At 49.4% G+C, this 16,172-nt stretch overlaps 1 pseudogene across 1 annotated transcript in view; it reads right to left on the reverse strand.

Moving 5' to 3' along the window:
* The window catches only part of LOC310788622 (adhesion G protein-coupled receptor A3-like), a 91,579-nt pseudogene extending 76,260 nt beyond the window's left edge, over positions 1-15,319 (reverse strand). Inside the window, exons 1-3 of the transcript in view lie at positions 15,194-15,319; positions 11,182-11,315; positions 3,132-3,203 (exon numbers count right to left, since the gene is read on the reverse strand). The product of the transcript in view is annotated as an adhesion G protein-coupled receptor A3-like (transcript). The remainder of the gene's footprint in view (positions 1-3,131; positions 3,204-11,181; positions 11,316-15,193) is intronic.
* Between the last annotated feature and the right edge of the window lie 853 nt (positions 15,320-16,172).

Genomic DNA, 16,172 nt, shown 5'->3' on the forward strand with positions numbered 1-16,172 from the left:
AACACAGTGCAGATGACAGTGAGGAGCTGCACACAGCACAGAACACAGTGCAGATGACAGCGAGGAGCTGCACACAGCACAGAACACAGTGCAGATGACAGCGAGGAGCTGCACACAGCACAGAACACAGTGCAGATGACAGCGAGGAGCTGCACACAGCACAGAACACAGTGCAGATGACAGTGAGGAGCTGCACACAGCACAGAACACAGTGCAGATGACAGCGAGGAGCTGCACACAGCACAGAACACAGTGCAGATGACAGCGAGGAGCTGCAGACTGCACAGAACACAGTGCAGATGACAGTGAGGAGCTGCACACAGCACAGAACACAGTGCAGATGACAGCGAGGAGCTGCAGACTGCACAGAACACAGTGCAGATGACAGCGAGGAGCTGCACACAGCACAGAACACAGTGCAGATGACAGTGAGGAGCTGCACACAGCACAGAACACAGTGCAGATGACAGCGAGGAGCTGCACACAGCACAGAACACAGTGCAGATGACAGCGAGGGTCTGCACACAGCACAGAACACAGTGCAGATGAGAGCAAGGAGCTGCACACAGCACAGAACACAGTGCAGATGACAGCGAGGAGCTGCAGAGTGCACAGAACACAGTGCAGATGACAGTGAGGAGCTGCACACAGCACAGAACACAGTGCAGATGACAGCGAGGAGCTGCAGACTGCACAGAACACAGTGCAGATGACAGAGAGGAGCTGCACACAGCACAGAACACAGTGCAGATGACAGCGAGGAGCTGCACACAGCACAGAACACAGTGCAGATGACAGCGAGGAGCTGCACACAGCACAGAACACAGTGCAGATGACAGAGAGGAGCTGCACACAGCACAGAACACAGTGCAGATGACAGTGAGGAGCTGCACACAGCACAGAACACAGTGCAGATGACAGTGAGGTGCTGCACACAGCACAGAACACAGTGCAGATGACAGTGAGGAGCTGCACACAGCACAGAACACAGTGCAGATGACAGTGAGGAGCTGCACACAGCACAGAACACAGTGCAGATGACAGCGAGGAGCTGCACACAGCACAGAACACAGTGCAGATGACAGCGAGGAGCTGCACACAGCACAGAACACAGTGCAGATGACAGTGAGGAGCTGCACACAGCACAGAACACAGTGCAGATGACAGCGAGGAGCTGCACACAGCACAGAACACAGTGCAGATGACAGCGAGGAGCTGCACACAGCACAGAACACAGTGCAGATGACAGTGAGGAGCTGCACACAGCACAGAACACAGTGCAGATGACAGTGAGGAGCTGCAGAGTGCACAGAACACAGTGCAGATGACAGCGAGGAGCTGCAGAGTGCACAGAACACAGTGCAGATGACAGCGAGGGTCTGCACACAGCACAGAACACAGTGCAGATGACAGCGAGGAGCTGCACACAGCACAGAACACAGTGCAGATGACAGCGAGGAGCTGCACACAGCACAGAACACAGTGCAGATGACAGCGAGGAGCTGCACACAGCACAGAACACAGTGCAGATGACAGCGAGGAGCTGCACACAGCACAGAACACAGTGCAGATGACAGCGAGGAGCTGCAGACTGCACAGAACACAGTGCAGATGACAGTGAGGAGCTGCACACAGCACAGAACACAGTGCAGATGACAGTGAGGAGCTGCACACAGCACAGAACACAGTGCAGATGACAGCGAGGAGCTGCAGACTGCACAGAACACAGTGCAGATGACAGCGAGGAGCTGCAGACTGCACAGAACACAGTGCAGATGACAGTGAGGAGCTGCACACAGCACAGAACACAGTGCAGATGACAGCGAGGAGCTGCAGACTGCACAGAACACAGTGCAGATGACAGCGAGGAGCTGCACACAGCACAGAACACAGTGCAGATGACAGTGAGGAGCTGCACACAGCACAGAACACAGTGCAGATGACAGCGAGGAGCTGCACACAGCACAGAACACAGTGCAGATGACAGCGAGGGTCTGCACACAGCACAGAACACAGTGCAGATGAGAGCAAGGAGCTGCACACAGCACAGAACACAGTGCAGATGACAGTGAGGAGCTGCAGAGTGCACAGAACACAGTGCAGATGACAGCGAGGAGCTGCAGAGTGCACAGAACACAGCACAGAACACAGTGCAGATGAGAGCAAGGACCTGCACACAGCACAGAACACAGTGCAGATGACAGAGAGGAGCTGCACACAGCACAGAACACAGTGCAGATGACAGCGAGGAGCTGCAGAGTGCACAGAACACAGTGCAGATGACAGCGAGGAGCTGCAGACTGCACAGAACACAGTGCAGATGACAGAGAGGAGCTGCACACAGCACAGAACACAGTGCAGATGACAGCGAGGAGCTGCACACAGCACAGAACACAGTGCAGATGACAGAGAGGAGCTGCACACAGCACAGAACACAGTGCAGATGACAGTGAGGAGCTGCACACAGCACAGAACACAGTGCAGATGACAGTGAGGAGCTGCACACAGCACAGAACACAGTGCAGATGACAGTGAGGAGCTGCACACAGCACAGAACACAGTGCAGATGACAGTGAGGAGCTGCACACAGCACAGAACACAGTGCAGATGACAGCGAGGAGCTGCACACAGCACAGAACACAGTGCAGATGACAGCAAGGAGCTGCACACAGCACAGAACACAGTGCAGATGACAGTGAGGAGCTGCACACAGCACAGAACACAGTGCAGATGACAGTGAGGAGCTGCACACAGCACAGAACACAGTGCAGATGACAGTGAGGAGCTGCACACAGCACAGAACACAGTGCAGATGACAGCGAGGAGCTGCACACAGCACAGAACACAGTGCAGATGACAGCGAGGAGCTGCACACAGCACAGAACACAGTGCAGATGACAGCGAGGAGCTGCACACAGCACAGAACACAGTGCAGATGACAGAGAGGAGCTGCACACAGCACAAAACACAGTGCAGATGACAGCGAGGTGCTGCACACAGCACAGAACACAGTGCAGATGACAGTGAGGAGCTGCACACAGCACAGAACACAGTGCAGATGACAGTGAGGAGCTGCACACAGCACAGAACACAGTGCAGATGACAGCGAGGAGCTGCAGATGGCTACTCACAGTCTTTTGAGTGCTGGCAGGCCGAGGAACGCTCCTGGCTCGATGCGACTGATCATGTTGCTCCTCAGGTCCCTGTCAAAAAAAGAGAGGAAAGTTTAGCTTGTGAGCAAATTATACAACAACAAAATAAGACTTTTCATACTGATTATAGATTATATGGTCACACATTTTCCAATCCCAGACTAGTCCTCAACCCCGTTCTTTGTAGAACATTATCAAATGTACGAGTTGTAGCCTATAGAGAGCCAAAGTGAAACGTCACTTCCTGCTTTCTCCCTGTACCAGTCCAGCGCTACGAACAACGCCAATTTTGTCAATTTAAAACGTAACTTTGCATGTCAAGAAAGTTACAGTTTGTCGCCAAACTTTTGCACTATAAGTTATAAATCAGAAAGACTAGCTGTACACATACACGTACACATGTACATACTGTACACTGTCACTTAGGTGACAGTGTATGTACTGTCGCCTAAGTGACTTCACTTTCTCTACTGGCAAAGCTGAAGACCGGCTACATGCCACAAGCTTCCATGAGCTATGTAGTTGTTATACTAAACTAACCCCTACGTTTCAGTTCACCACAAACTGTGACTTTCTTGACATGCAAAGTTATGTTTTAAATTGACAAAATTAGCGTTGGCACCCCGTGGCACAATTCAAACGGGATCAAAAAAGTCACCTTATTCTCCGTCCACCGCCATTCATGTTTTTCGCAGCGCTGCTACAGGGAGAAAGCAGGAAGTGACGTTTCCGGTACCTATTAGGTAGTTAGCTGATGCTGCAATTTGCAACTCACAAGTTGAGGTTTAGTAGGGGACTGAACCTGAGAATTTATATGCGACACCGCTAGACTACGCTACCATCTTTCTGAAATCAACATCTCAGTAGTGACGCTTTTCACAGAATTGTCTTGCGAGGGAACAGTTTGAAACCTAGCTTATCACTGCAACAGAAGGTAAAGCTAGGGGCAGTTTATGTTGTCAAGTTAAAACTGTCTATAGCAGCACCAATATGGCAGGCAAGTAAAAAGTGACAAGCACAGACTTCCATCACTGTCTGTCTGATGTCAGGACAGTGACCTCAGACATGATGAAGCCCCTAATAGTGAGGCTGTTATTTGCTGCACAATGAACACACAGTGGAAATGGACGGTACACACGCCCTCCTTGTCCCATGGGCCCAGTAAGCAGACCCAAATCAATCATCACCACAGTGACATTGATGACCTGGCCCCTGGGGACCTCTCTTCCTCTCATCATTCTCTCTCATACACACACACACACACACACACACACACACTGTACAAAATCCCCCCATCAGCTCAGCCTCACCCAATCAGCCACACCTGGGGCCCTGATTGGGCCGCACCTGGGCTCAATAAAGGACGGCTGATTGGGTGAGGCTCAGTAGGCTCCAGACAGCAGTGGAGGAGGCTGCGTTGTCCTTCCCTTGATGGTCACCAATGTGCAGATGCATCATTGCCAGTAAGTCTTGTTATAGTTAGTCATTTCCTTTGTATATTTGAATTAGATGTATTATTACTTTACAGTTGAAGTTTTCCCTTGTTCGTTTGAAACCTTTGTTAATACCTTTTTGTGTTTAGGTAAAATCATCTGTATCATCTGTTTACATCAATCTACACCTGTCGGATATTCCATCACACACCAAGGAATCTGTCTAAATAAAACCCTTGGCATATGTTCCTCTGGTCCTCCTCATTCTTACCGATGCCCCACTTGCTGAGGCTATACCTTTAACCAACACCTCAAGCAGTTTCTACATGGTCCTTCGAGCCGGATTGGCCTCAGCAAGTGGGAATGGACCAGAGGAACCAGCAACCAGCAGAGGGACCAAGGTGGGCACCTGGATACCATCAACAATATGGATATTATCCAGCCTTTTACTCTACTTCAGTAGCACAAACCTTCCAAACCCATCCCCCAACACAGTGTTGTTGCCATGTGGTCGGGCATACACCTGGGAGACAGCCTAGCCAACCTGCACCATATCAACTCCATAGACACCTATTGATGCAGGTTAGCAGGAGGCTTGACACGATAGAGCAGAGTGTGTACCGAAGAGGAGCGGGCCCTGCACCTCCTCTGCCTCGGGGGTTCCCTGCGCCTCCTCAGCCTCAGGTGCTCCCTGCGCCACCTCCTCCACCTCAGGTGTTCCCTACACCTCCTCAGCCTCAGGTGCTCCCTGCACCTCCTCAGCCTCAGGTGCTCCCTGCGCCACCTCCTCCGCCTCAGCTGTTCCAGGCGCCTCCTCAGCCTCAGGTGCTCCCTGCACCTCCTCCTCAGCCTCGGGTGCTCCCTGCACCACCTCCTCCGCCTCAGCTGTTCCAGGCGCCTCCTCAGCCTCAGGTGCTCCCTGCACCTCCTCAGCCTCAGGTGCCCCCTGCGCCACCTGCTCCGCCTCAGCTGTTCCAGGCGCCTCCTCAGCCTCAGGTGCTCCCTGCACCTCCTCCGCCTCAGGTGCTCCCCGCACCTCATCAGTACCAGGTGCTCCCCGCACCTTCACAGCTCCAGGTGCCACCTGCACCTTCTCTGCTCCAGGTGCCTCCTTCATTCCAGGTTCCGCTAGCGCCTTTTCCATTCCAGTGGGCCCCGGCAACTGATCCTATGCAGGTAGGCCCAGCACCCCTAGGTTGGCCAGCCCAAGTAAGGCAACTCCAACAACGTTATGACCACCAGGCTTACCAATATGGTAATTACCTTCCTGGGGTGGCCCCCCTGGCTCCAGTCCCAGTGCCCCCCGCACTGCCAGTTCCGGTGCCCCCCGCACCGCCAGTCCCGGTGGCCCCCCTGGCTCCAGTCCCAGTGCCCCCCGCACTGCCAGTTCCGGTGCCCCCCGCACCGCCAGTCCCGGTGGCCCCCCTGGCTCTAGTCCCAGTGCCCCCTGCACTGCCAGTCCCGGTGCCCCCCGCACCGCCAGTCCCGGTGGCCCCCCTGGCTCCAGTTCCGGTGCCCCCCGCACCGCCAGTCCCGGTGGCCCCCCTGGCTCCAGTCCCAGTGCCCCCCGCACTGCCAGTTCCGGTGCCCCCCGCACCGCCAGTCCCGGTGGCCCCCCTGGCTCTAGTCCCAGTGCCCCCTGCACTGCCAGTCCCGGTGCCCCCAGCACCGCCAGTCCCGGTGGCCCCCCTGGCTCCAGTCCCAGTGCCCCCCGCACTGCCAGTTCCGGTGCCCCCCGCACCGCCAGTCCCGGTGGCCCCCCTGGCTCCAGTCCCAGTGCCCCCCGCACTGCCAGTTCCGGTGCCCCCCGCACCGCCAGTCCCGGTGGGCCCCCTGGCTCTAGTCCCAGTGCCCCCCGCACTGCCAGTTCCGGTGCCCCCCGCACCACCAGTCCGGTTGGCCCCCCTGGCTCCAGTCCCAGTGCCCCCCGCACTGCCAGTTCCGGTGCCCCCCGCACCGCCAGTCCCGGTGCCCCCCGCACCACCAGTCCGGTTGGCCCCCCTGGCTCCAGTCCCAGTGCCCCCCGCACTGCCAGTTCCGGTGCCCCCCGCACCGCCAGTCCCGGTGCCCCCCGCACCGCCAGTCCCAGTGCCCCCCGCACTGCCAGTTCCGGTGGCCCCCCTGGCTCCAGTCCCAGTGCCCCCCGCACTGCCAGTTCCGGTGCCCCCCGCACCGCCAGTCCCAGTGGGCCCTCTGGCTCCAGTCCCAGTGCCCCCCGCACTGCCAGTACCGGTGCCCCCCGCACCGTCAGCTCTGGTGCCCCCCGCACCGTCAGTTCCGGTGCCCCCCGCACCGCCATCCCTGGTGGCCCCCCTGGCACCAGTCCCAGTGCCCCCTGCACCGGTGGCCCCCCCGGCTCTAGCCCCAGTGCCCCCTAGACCTCCTGCTCGGGTGGCCCCCGCACCTCCATCCGCTCCCTTGGCACCCATCCCTTGGCGCCGACCTACCGTGGCACCATTCCAACACCAGCATCCAGGTCGGCCTCCGGAAGGGTGCTGCTACCTGTGTCATCAGCGTCTGGGCCATCGTCCAGGGTTGCTCCACCCTACTGGCCTGCCCCCTGGACGCCCTCCGGACCCGTGGTGCCCTTCAGCCATCCTGCCTGACCAGCCTGTGAACCCAAAACTTGTTTTTCATGGGGCGGCGGGACGCCCATCTCCCTTGGGTGATGTATGGCAGCCTTTTCTCCTACAGATAACCCTGGATTTTCTGGACCCTGACCTGAGTTTATTTATCAAATATAATGCTATATTTGAGGGGCGGCTGTACAAAATCCCCCCATCAGCTCAGCCTCACCCAATCAGCCACACCTGGGGCCCTGATTGGGCCGCACCTGGGCTCAATAAAGGACGGCTGATTGGGTGAGGCTCAGTAGGCTCCAGACAGCAGTGGAGGAGGCTGCGTTGTCCTTCCCTTGATGGTCACCAATGTGCAGATGCATCATTGCCAGTAAGTCTTGTTATAGTTAGTCATTTCCTTTGTATATTTGAATTAGATGTATTATTACTTTACAGTTGAAGTTTTCCCTTGTTCGTTTGAAACCTTTGTTAATACCTTTTTGTGTTTAGGTAAAATCATCTGTATCATCTGTTTACATCAATCTACACCTGTCGGATATTCCATCACACACCAAGGAATCTGTCTAAATAAAACCCTTGGCATATGTTCCTCTGGTCCTCCTCATTCTTACCGATGCCCCACTTGCTGAGGCTATACCTTTAACCAACACCTCAAGCAGTTTCTACACACACAGAAACACACACACACACACACACACACACAGAAACACACACCTCCCCAGGAGGTTCAAAGGCTTGCGGTCACAGAATACCTGCGGCGCTCACCTGCACTGGCACTGCCTAGTCACTCATAACACTGTGGGTTCAGGGGGGGCTCACACAAAGGCCTCTGGGTAACTCTGTCCGTTTGATGTGAAGGAGCTGTCATCTGGAGGTGGGTGGGAGGGGGAGGGGCGGGGGCGGGGCTACGGATAGGTCATAGACCAAAAAAACGATTGCTAGTTAGCGGGATAGCTTTTGATGTGAGCTAGAAGAACTGCCTTGCCTGTATAGGAGTGTTGACAGAGAAATGAAAGAGTGGGGGGGGGGGGGGGGGACAAAGGAATTAGACTTAGCCTTATGATAAAGCAAGGGAAAAGGCTGATATGAGCCCTGATACTGTGTGGTATGTGTGTATCTGGAGGGGGGTCTACTAATTTGCTTGTTGCTGAGGCCACTTAAAATCCCTACATTGAAAGCAAACAGCAGAGATATATGGCTCTATCAGTGTTGGCCAGATTCTGACACACTCATTTATGTTGACACAACATGAGGACTGCTTTTGCTGAATTCAAACTAAATATCAACTACTGGCTTTAACCCACGTTAGGTTAAGACGACATAAGGTGCCCTCCACAAAAGCATTCTGAAACCTATAGGTGCGTTTGAAACCACTTCCTAAAACCTGAGGGATAGATGCCGAAAGGGTTAACGACGCAGATGCTGCATCATGTCTTAACTGGGTTAAGGAACTAACTAACAGTGAGTTTACATGCACACCAATAAACTGTTTATTAGCGGATTTCTGAGTTACCTGATTATTCAAGTGGTCATGTAAACAGCATAAACTGATAAGCTTTATCCGTTTATGGTCATAAACGGGTTATGAATAAACCGATAAACACACCTAGGTTTCCCGGCAATAATCGGTCTTCTCTCTGCATGTATCCAGCATAACCGGGTTTCTTTCGGGTTTATATATCTGCGCATGTACGACTTGCAGGAGAGAGAAGCACATGGAGCGCGTGAGAGGCAGGGAGAGACGCGCTGCACTCACTGGCCCCTCGGCTCTCCTCCCGGTTCTCTCACCGGCATGCCAGTCTCTCCCCCGGCCACAGCGCACCACAGCCGGCTTGGCGAGATGACGGTGAGCACGGAGCCCCTGACTGAGCGGAGCGGGGCGCTCTGCTCTCTCTCTCCCCGCACAGAGCCGAAATGTGGATATTCTACAGGAGAGGACGAATATTTGTCTCGGATTGCAAATCGAATGACGTAGCCTACAGACAACAGACTTAGTCGTTCAAAACACAACACACATAACGTTAATATCCGTGAAAAATTCTGTCCGTTTTCGGACAGGTAGGCTACAGTATTTCAATTCAACACACGTTGTGGGTCATGAACATTTGACGTGCTTAATAAGTCACCTCACCTGCCTGCCTCTGTGCTGTGTGCTCGGTAAAGTTGGAAATATTATTGACAGATGCACTTCCAAAGCGACGCCTATTCCAATTTTAGTAAAGCAGACGAGATACACAACCTAATTTTCACCTAAACCATCCTCTGCGCTGGACAAATAAATTAGGAAAATGTGATTTTGCATTTTGCAACTATATTCTGTTGTTTTATTCCGGAATTAATGCCGCCTTTCTGGAGAGAAATCCGACTAATTGACTGAATCATGTAAACCCGGGTTTCTCCTATTGTCGGATTATTAAAGTGCATGTAAACGCAGAAATCAGATTATTGCCATAAACTGATTATTCACAGTTATCAGTTTATTGTGTGCATGTAAACGCACTCACTGAGACATAGATTAGAATAACTAATAATGGCCACACATTAAACTTGTCTGCCAACTTGAGAAAGAAATGCAAAATGCCACTTGACAGTGGTCGTATTAAGAGCTCATACTGAGGGCAAAATGTCACATGTGACTCCATCAAAAAATAAATGCAACGAACCAAACAACAAATCCATTGAAGCATTTGGGGGAATGCCGACTTCAACTGGCAACAAAATCTGTCTTGTAACTTAATAGCAATGCCTTGATCAGTGAGCCTTGTGCCAACTAGGCAGGACAGGTGCCAGCCAAAAGTCACATGTCAACAAGACGTCAGTGCCATGCCCACGGCACAGCACAGCCAATCCCTGTTAGCTATTGACTGGAAAGCAGGAAAAAGGCTCAACAATTCAGAATTGTTCTGGGCTTATTTCAATCTGAACCTGCGATCCTCGCTACATTACCCGGACGCCCGATGATGGAGAGTATTTACTGTTTTTCAAATCGCTCTAATCACGCTAACACGGTAATCACGACAACACGGTTTTAATGATGATAAAAATTTTTATAAGGGTTTATCATTATCATGGTTTATCATTTCATCCCCAGTCAGGATGCTGTACAGTAGAGCTGCAGAGTGTGAACTGGCCAGTCCCTCGCTAGGAGCCTTGTGTGTTTGTTCCACCTCATTAAGGCTAGCCCTTAACTGGGCCAGGGGCCGGTTGCACCAAGTGGTCTTAACTATGCCTGGTCGTAACTCCTACGTCGGTCTTAGTTAAGACCAGTCTTTAGAGTGGATTTATGCCTGTTGCACCAACACGGCTTACGTCTGGTCTTAACTATGCTGGTCGTAGCAATGCGCGTCCATGTGAATTGCCAGGGAATGCACCCTGATTGGATGATGTTGCAAAAAATGTGCCTCGCGACCTGCTTGGAGCACTGTGCCACTACGCTCTATCAGCCACTACTGTAAAACACCCTCCCTCCTCTCACCCTCCCTCGCTCCGGGGAAAAAATGGCGGCGATTGAGCCAGACAGACAGTCTGAATGAAATTGAATGTAACGTTCCCAATTCTATGTATTAAATTCTAAAAGATTAACGGCAACATTTGGGAAGGCTAAGCCACACAACTAGTTAGTTATAATCTAACATCGTGCTTTCAAAGACGGAGAACTGGCTGTGTTACGACGATGACGGTAATGACTCAAAAAGGTCTCCGCGGAGACAGGCAGGCTCTACGCCTCCTCCTGACCAGGCGTAAGAGTTACGCCTGGTCGTAGTGAAAAGAAGGCTTAAGCCGTCTTGGTGCAACCGGCGTAGCTGTTAAGTCGTAAAGTTACGACCAACTTAGCTTAAGACCAGTGTAAGACCAGTTGGTGCAACTGGCCCCAGATGTTTTACTGCGTCATTAGGCATCACACAGTTTGAGCACTCACTATGGGTTTTACCTCTGCAGAGATAATATCCTAGCAAAACCCACCTGCATTGGCCTTCAGGTCCTCTGGGGTCACCATGACAACAAAGCAAAACCCACCTGCATTGGCCTTCAGGTCCTCTGGGGTCACCATGACAACGGATTGCTCTTTCATTGCGGAACATCTCATAGGCCCAGCGGCGGATGGAGCGCATGCATTTGACCGCTGCGATGCCATTGTTGGCTATGAGGACCTGGAAGAGCAAAATAGATGAGTTACTAGTGTGTTTGTTTACTTTCAGGTTAATTAAAAAACGTATGTGTTAAAGACTTATTTAAATCATTCTATGTATATGTGACACAAAAATGCAATTTATTATTTTGACCGGTAAAACATATGCTTGGCCGGTGGATTTTTTCCATCTACCACCAGCCACTTGGCCGGTGAGTCAAAAAGTTTATTTTGGGCCCTGGCTGTGAGATATGACAACTCCTTGTGCTGGATTGAGATATTCCAAAATAGCACGTTTTGCTAGCAGTGTTGGGGGTTACTGTAATCACATTACATTTGTCGATAACTAGTAGTGTAAGGCATTACAGTCCCTAAATCCAGTAATCACATTACAGTTACTAATCCAACACTCAAGTCGTTACTTGCGTTACACAAGTTTTCAGCAGGATCAGGTTTGAATCTGCAGGATTATAGAGAAAACATCAAACGTGGTTTCATTCACTCGATGTGTTCGCAACACAACAGCTGACTGTAAACAACACACATCTTTTGTGTGGCTATAATGGATGGCTGGGGGGAGGGGGGGAGTAACGATTGGTTAGGTTTTAGGCATGATGAGTGATGATTCATTGGTTCACGCGTCTGTGTCCCTTCAGCCGATCCATTCTTGTAGTATAACTTCCCGAAACTACTATGGTGTCTGCAATGGCTCAACAGACCATTGTAAACACAGTGACTGATCAGATGCGAGCGGAGGGGAAATAGCAGCATGCAGTCTACAACTTTTGATGGGTGGATTATGCACATACTTCAAATTGTTGCAGGAAAGGACAGCAGTGTGATGGTAAAGTGCAAACTTTGCTCAGGCCAGAATTAGGGATGGGCATTTCTAGCAAAAACACTATTCGAAATTCGCTGGCCAAATTCGAATTTAATTCGAAATTCGAAAATAAATAAAAAAATGTAAAAAAAAAAAAAAATTTTTTTTTTTTTTTTTTGTGAGTGAAATGTTGCATTGTCGCCCCTGATTCTAAGTCTACGGCTTTATTAATTAATATAAAAAGCTTCTGCTGTGGATTTTTAGCTCAAACAAGCATTGCACCACTGAAGTAAAGAACATGTTACATGACATTGACATTTTCGAAAATAAAAAACAGTTTTGACAATCATGAGTGGTTCATTAAATATTTAGTAGGCTCAGGTCTGAGTGCCAAAGGGGTGCCAAAGTCACCCCCTCTCCCTCTTCATGGGATTTCATCCGCCATTCATTTTTCCATAAACCTTGCTTAAAATGCTTATAAAAATTGTTTTACTTGCTCAAACCAAGCGATTTGACTATACTTAGAATCAGGGGAGACAATGCAACATTTCACTAAAAAAAAAAAAAAAAAAAAAAAAATTTTTTTTTTTTCGAATTTCGAATTTCAATAATAAAAGTCGACCTTGATAATAACAACGATTATTCGAAAATTCGAAATTCGATGCCCATCCCTAGCCAGAATGTATGTGAACATGACAAATCTCCCCAAACACCAGAAGGCAACATGCTATTAAAACACAAAGCTGGCAGAGTGGCTGAGTCCACGCTGACCGCTCGACCTGTGTGGCAGCAGGTAAGGTGAAAGGCAGAGATAAACAGGCTTGTTGCATTGTCAGAGGAAATGTTGGCAGTGTCAGATATTTCTATGGTGAAGGCTGTAAGTAAGTGATTGACGTTATTTTTCTGGATATAGCTATGCAGTACAGACAGTTGGAGTTGTCTCCCTTTCAGATTAGGATAGGGATTTGTGCTGATATGTGGGCATAATGTAGCGTAAGGCAGAGTCCTGCAACGGGTCGGGTACCCGTGGGTACCTGCGGGTTACCCGCATAAAGCTTGTGTAACAGGTAAAAAAAATACTTCTATAAATTCACGGCATGGTACGGGCATGGGTAAACATGAACTAAACGTGGGCGGGCAGTGCTCGGGAACAATAATTGACTATTAGAGCCATCTATGTTTTTGTTGCGCTCAGGCTGAATTCACAGTCACTACGGTAATCTCTGGTGCATGACGTGTGTGTGTTGTTCCGGAAGTCAGGCAGACAGAGCAAGAGGAGAGATTTTGTTACCCCCTGTCAAACAGTTGTTTTACGCTTTGTTTCTCTACATAACCAGCATGTTTCAAGTGTGCATACTGCATTGTTTGATGCTATGGACTGCACAACATAAACATTTAAAACTCAGCCGTGGAGTCAACGTGACTGGAGACAACAAGACGCTCTCTGGTTTCCATAACAAAGTGCAAGTGATGGAGAGATAACGTTAGTTATTGGACATTATAAAACGGCTCTCTCAAATCAAGCAATCTGATTGGTTCACAGCCATTGTATAAATCCCGTAACCGAGTCCAATAACCCATGGCCATGGGTTATTGGTTGCCATGGCAACTCTCTTACTAAAAGCCTTTGGTTACCTCAAAAAAACAAATGGCGGAGACAGCTGTCAGATCCTTGTGAATCGATCTTCGCTTATAACTTTACTAATACTTCGCAGAAAATTATGTTTTGTACAAGAATAGATGCGGGCTAATGTCTTCTTTGCAAAAAAAAGGCTGTTAACCCCGCATTTAACCCCGTAACGTTAGTTGGTGTCGGGCTTTGCAGAAAGCACTCAGCTTCTCAGCAAGCGCTGAGAATGCAGCGCTGCGCTCGAGCTGCGTGTCGGGCTTTCCAGAAAGCTCTCAGCTTCTCAGCAAGCGCCAGGATTGGCCAATGTCAACTTCAGTCTCCAGAACGATCCAATCAAATCACCCGCACGTCTATCTTCTTGCTAGAGGTCCCGCCTTACAGTAGTGTTTCAACTGACTCTATCAGAATACCATGCCAGTCGGACTTATAGTATTATTATTATTATTATATTATTATACTTGGAAACCGTTTTATAAAAGCAATATAGCACTCGAGCTGCGTGGTGTTGTGGAATATATCCCGCTGATAAGCTGTTATCAGCGGGATATATTCTCCACAACACACTTGCTCTCATGCTATATTGCTTAATTGTAAAACTGCATTTCTGTCAGCGGAACAGCGATCATAAGGGCAGCGTGGATTATACCGGACATGTTTTGGATGGAAATATTTGGTAAGTCTGCTTGTTGCACAACACTGTGTTGTCTGATAGTGCTGACCAGCTGGTTACTGAACTAACATTAGCTGCTGCTGCTAAGTGCTACTGCTAACGTTACAGGTGATGAGTCTCAGCTAGAGACTGCTAATTATTAGCCTCCTGTGTGAAATGGTGGCAGTTTGGTTCAAAGTGAGCGACTGTGTTTCTAGGCTGTGTGATTCATTGATAACGGGTCGGGTCTTATAACGACGGGTCTGGGCGGGGCCGGTTTGGATTTTGAGATAATCACAGGTAACGGGGCGGGCACGGTTCTTATATTGACGGGTCTGGGCGGGCACAGGTTTGCAAAATTGGACACATGCAGGACTCTGGCGTAAGGTAATGTTGTTAACTGACAATGCATCTCAGTCTATGTTTAGGAGTAAGGCAAAATTAATGTAACAAGTAGTGTAACGAATTACTTGCTCCAGGGAGTAATTAAGTAAAGTAAGGCATTACTTTCTTCTAAGTAATGTGTAATGTGTAATATATTACTTTTTTGAGTAACGACCCCCAACAATGTTTGCTAGTCATAAAATTATATGACTACCCGAGGCAAACACACAAATGATTTAGTTGTGTAATTATTTGCTGGTTTGCATTTGTTTTTATTATGAGTTCAGTAGATGATTGATTGAGGTTTTATGAACTAGGAATGGAGCGCGTGTCGAGACTCTCTCCCTATTTATACTCTCACCCCTTACTTTTAGCATAGGATGCTTTTGAAAGGTGCTACATCAAAATCATCATGACCTTTTCGATGACCTTGTTGCCACCAAAGCGGGTGACAAATTCAGCAGGAGAGGCCACAGTGAAGTCCCTCTGCAGGTCGATTCGGCGGCGGTCTCTGCCCTGCTTCACCAGGTGGAGCCCTGACATGCTTGGCCTGTTTTAAGAAACATGGAGAATGCACATTTAGTGGGCCTAGAATACACCCAGGGTATTATTTAAAGATGAGATGAAACATTGGATATCTATGACTGTCGTTCATTTGTTGAAATTTACTTAGATTTGCTAGAAAAATGAACAACATTTCAGTGATGTCATCAAGCAGCGCACTAGTTAGCGAAAAGATGAAATGTTGTTCATCTTTTTAGCAAATCGAGCAAAATTTCAGACTTGAAAGCAGTGTCCTGTTTTGTCTGAGGTGAAATGCAAATCATATGTCATATGATTTGATCAAATGTTTCATGTCCTCTTTAACTATGCTAATAACAAACAGATCATTCTCAATCTTTCATTTTCAAGTGTACAAAACATTGAATAATCTGTATCTTACAGCTACAATAATTTTGGAATTAACTTGCCACATGCAAAACATCACATAAGATACTTTCAACAGCAGCTGCAGTTTCACAACAGTTTACATTTGCAGCCAGTAGATAAACGCACACCCATATCATCACATACTGATAAGAGAACTACTGTGTGAGGAACAGAGGATTTGACTACTGTCTCTTATCTGAAATGATATTGCTTACAGCTGAGGTCTAAAAATAAAGGGGGAAAAAAGGAAAGAAGGGCCTGAAAACTGACCTATGACGTGAACGATGATACTCAGTGCTGCATCAGGATTAAGCCTGGATTATGCTTGACGCTTTGGCCGGCCGCACGGAAATGAGAGACACGGAATCCGACGAGGAAACGTGTGGAGCTTGTATACTCTGTGTGGGTTTCTGCAGGCGGAATTGAGCGCGAGTCTTGAAAACTCCACTTTGTCCGCCCGTCCACG

This window comes from Poromitra crassiceps, assembly GCF_964638095.1.
Source record: "Poromitra crassiceps genome assembly, chromosome: 13".
Lineage (NCBI taxonomy): Eukaryota > Metazoa > Chordata > Actinopteri > Beryciformes > Melamphaidae > Poromitra > Poromitra crassiceps.